The sequence below is a fragment of the Nannospalax galili genome, unplaced genomic scaffold (assembly GCF_000622305.1).
Source record: "Nannospalax galili isolate Female #2095 unplaced genomic scaffold, S.galili_v1.0 scaffold1386, whole genome shotgun sequence".
Lineage (NCBI taxonomy): Eukaryota > Metazoa > Chordata > Mammalia > Rodentia > Spalacidae > Nannospalax > Nannospalax galili.
The window spans coordinates 273,386-277,990 of record NW_008354369.1 but is presented as its reverse complement, the minus strand read 5'-3'; positions in this window follow the sequence as shown (position 1 = coordinate 277,990).

Here is a 4,605-nt window from a genome sequence, read left to right as displayed (position 1 = left end):
CATACACTGGGGCACAAAACAAACCTCAACAAATACAAAAGATTAAAATAATTCCATGCAGTCTATCAGACCCAATGCAATAAAGCTTAAAATAAACCCCAGAAGAATCCCCAGCAACCACATGAACACATGGAGATTAAACAACACACGACTAAATGATGAATAGGTCAAAAGAGAAATTAAGAAAGAAATAAATGTATTCCTGGAACTAAATGAAAAGGACAATACAATACAACAAAAACTTTGAGACACACTGAAAGCAGTCCTTAGAGGGAAGTTTATAGCTCTAAGTGCCTACATCAAAAAATTGGAAAGAAAACAAATAAATGACTCAACATTGCAACTCAAGACACTTGAAAAGCAACAGCAAAGGAAACCCAAACCCATCAGACAAGAAGAAATAACAAAAGTCAGGGCAGAAATTAATGAAATTGAAATGAAGAAAACAATACAAAGAGTCAACAATTCCAAGAGCTGGTTCTTTGAAGAGATAAACAAGATTGACAGAAGATTAGCCCAGGTTCTTTGAGAAGATAAACAAGATTGATAGACTGCTAGCCCAGTTAACCAAAAGAAAGAAAGAGCACCTCCACATCAACAAAATCAGACATGAAAGGGGAAACATCACAACAGACACCAGAAAGATACAGAACATTATAAGGGAATACTTTAAAAGAACCATCAAAACTAAACCAAGAAGAGATTAACACCTTAAACAGACCCATAACACACAAAAAATTGAAACAGTAATATAAAAACTCCAACTAAAAAAAGTGCCCAGGCCCAGATGGATTTACAGCATAATTCTGCCAGACATTTAAAGAAGATCTACATCCAATACTATTAATTTATTTAAAAAGATAGAAATGGAAGGAGAACTTCCAAATTCCTTCTATGAAGCCAGCATCACTCTAATACCAAAGCCAGGTAAAGATACAACCAAAAAAGAAAACTACAGACCTATATCCTTAATGAATGTAGATGCAAAAATTCTCAACAAGATACTTGCAAAGTGTATAAAGGCACACATCAAAAAGATCATCCACCATGATCAAGTCGGCTTTATCCCAGAGATACAAGGATGGTTCAATATATGTAAGTCAATAAATGTCACATATCATAAAAATTGGCTCAAAGTCAAGAACCACATGGTCATCTCAATAGATGCAGAGAAGGCCTTTGACAAAATTCAACATGCATTTATGTTCAAAGTCCTAGAGAGAATTGGACTGGAGGGAACATACCTCAACATAATTAAAGCCATATATAATAAACCCACAGCCAACATCATTCTAAATGGAGAAAAACTGGAAGCATTCCCATTGAAATCAGGAACCAGACAAAGCTGCCCACTATCCCCACTTCTCTTTAACATAGTGATTGCAACTCTTGGAAGAGCAATATGACAATAGCAAGAAATTAAAGGAGTAATAATTGGAAGAGATAAAATTATAACTTTTGCAGATGATATGATATTATATCTAAGTGACACCAAAAATTCCACCTGAAAGCTCCTAGAAATTATTAACATGTTCAGTAAAGTGCAGGTTAAAAAATTAACCTACAAAAGTCTGTAGCTTTTCTATATACCAATAACAAGCAATCAGAGATAGAGAACATGGAAACACTCCCCTTCACAATAGCTGCAAAAAAATATCTTGGAATAAACCTGACCAAATACATTAAAGAACTCTACAATGAAAATTTTAAGTCATTCAAGAAATAGATTGCAGAAGACATTAGAAAATGGAAGGACCTCCCATGCTCATGGATTGGAAGAATTAATATTGTGAAAATGACCATCCTACCAAAAGACATTTATAGATTCAATGCAATGCCAATCAAAATCCCCATGACATTTTTCACAGAATTGGAGAAAACTATCCTTAGTCATAAAAACAACATGGTACTGGCACAAAAATAGACCCATAGATCAATGGAACAAAATTGAAGACCCAAATATGAGTACATGCAATTTTACCCACCTGATATTTGACAACGGGGCCAAGAATATTCACTAGAGGAAAGACAGCATGTTCATCAAACAGTGCTGGGAAAACTGGATCTCCACTTGTAGAGGAATGAAACTAAACCCCTATCTTTCACCCTGCACTAAAGTCAATTCCAAATGGACCAAAGACCTCAATGTAAAGCCTGAAACTCTGAAACTCTTAGAAGAAAACGTTGGGAAAAACCTACAAGATATAGGTGTAGGAAAGGACTTTCTAAACCGGACACCAATAGCCCAGGAAACAAGGGCAAGAATTAACAAATGGGACCTCATTAAACTAAAAAGCTTCTGTACAACAAAGGAGGCAACCAAGGAAGCACACAGAAAACCCACAGAATGGGAGAAAATCTTCACCAGCGACATATCCGACAGAGGTTTCATAACCAGAATACATAACGGACTCAAAAAACAGAGAATCAAGATAAGAAATAATTTAATTAATTGATGGGCTAAGGAGTTGAACAGAGAGTTCTCAAAAGAAGAAGTAAAAATGGCTATGAAACATCTTAAAAGATGTTCAACATCACTAATAATTAGAGAAATGTAAATTAAAACCACTTTAAGATTTCATCTTACCCCAGTCAGACTGAATAAGACCAAGTGAACAAAATGATACTAAATGTTGGAGAGGATGTGGGGAAAGGGGAACACTCATTCACTGCTGGTGGGGCTGCAAACTTGTTCAACCCCTATGGAAAGCAGTGTGGAGAACTCTTAGAAAACTGCAAATGAACCTACCATTTGACTGAGTTATACCACTCCTTGGCATATAACCAAAGAACTCATCCTATTGCAGAGACACTTGTACATCCATGTTTGTTGCTGCTCTTTTCACAATAGCTAAGAGATGGAAGCAACCCAAGTGTTCCTCAATTGACAAGTGGATAATGAAAATGTGGTTCATTTATGCAATGGAGTTTTATTATCAGTAAAGAAAGATGAAATCATGGCATTTGCAGGTAAATGGATGGAACTAGAAACTGTTATACTAAGTGAAATAACACAGACTCAGAAAAAAAGTCGACATATGTTCTCCCTTATATATGGATCCTAGAACCAAACCCTGGTAAGTGAGTATGTGTCCAGACATAACTACAGGAACCAGGATAATGGAAAGGAAACAGAGGTAAAGGAAAAGAAAGAACCTAAGAACAGTAGGAAACAGGCATAAATAAGGAAGGTATGGATTAAAAATTGGGTTAGTTTTAGGGAGGGGGGAAGGAAGGGTATACAAAGAACCTAGGGGATAAAGGGACAGAAGAAGTTCAAGAGAGGTAGGACCATAGGAGAAGGATATTATTAAGGAGAAAGGGGGGGAAATGGGGACATCTTAAGTGGGAAAGCCTTGATGGAGGGGTGTGACAATGTGAGAGATAAATAATGCCTAGCTAGTTTTGAAAACCAGAGGGAACCATATTACTCCTATAACCTACTGACAAATTATACATAACACATCAAGAAATATATGTCTACATCAGGTTTATCTGAGAACAATTGGTCTTTGCCCAAGATTCGTCTACATGACATACAGTAATTAAAAGTACCAGACTGGTGGAACTAACCTTCTTGGATGTTTATGTTTAACAGACATACTTTGAGACCTATAATAATTTGGTCAGAGGGACATAAAGGACAGTTTTTGCTCCTTGCCCGCCTAGGTTGACTAGTTCCAGGGGACGATGAACATCTCTCAAAATGTCCTGTAATTGCAGTGGGTCACCTGTCCTCTCAATCAAGGAGTCCAAGGAGACTCCACCAGATGGACTTGAACCAGTGTCCAGTCTATAAAGAGGAGGGTCAAAACAGAGGAATCATTTCCTCCATGCTTCCACGCAAAGCCAACCATGGTCGAGCAGGACCTTTGACTTATCTTCACATAGGTGGAACTGGTAAAAGAAAGGAGCCAGGGGCTCCTCCCAAGCCCATGTGACCCCTGAGGAACAGATCCTCAAATGAGCTTAAGAGTAAAAAAAAATTGGTTTATCTGGGCCAACTGGCCTTAAACACGCTAAAGGAAAGTATCATCAAAGATTAAAGGGGCCAATATAATTTCTTAAGATTCCATATGCATAGCTAAAGACTACATTACAAGCAACAATTCCAGATAGGAGATACTTTCTTTTGAGTTGTTGGCCAAGGTGGCCAAAGGTTAGAACTAGGAAAATAAACAGCAGACCCCAATCTTATCTAAAGGAATATTAACAACTTATTGTTGCTAGATGAGGGACAGCTGACCCTCCTAAAACAAAGACCTCTAGATAGGCTGACTAGATTCACCAGACAGGCAGGTAGTGGTAAATGGCTGGGGGTGCTGACAACACAGCAGACAGTAGCAGGGATATCAGAGTATAAGGGCTCTAGTCAGGCGAGGGAGGCTATGGGAGGGTTCCATCTGGGAAGTGGGTGTATAGTTGATTAAAATGCTTTGGGATGTTCTGTGTGATACAGACACACACACACACACACACACACAAATCAACAAATTTAAAAAAATGTATTATGTTTGAGGAGGAAGCATGGAAATTTACATCATGCTAATTAGTAGAGGTGAAAAACATTACCATTGAAATCTACCTGATGACTTTATAGACATA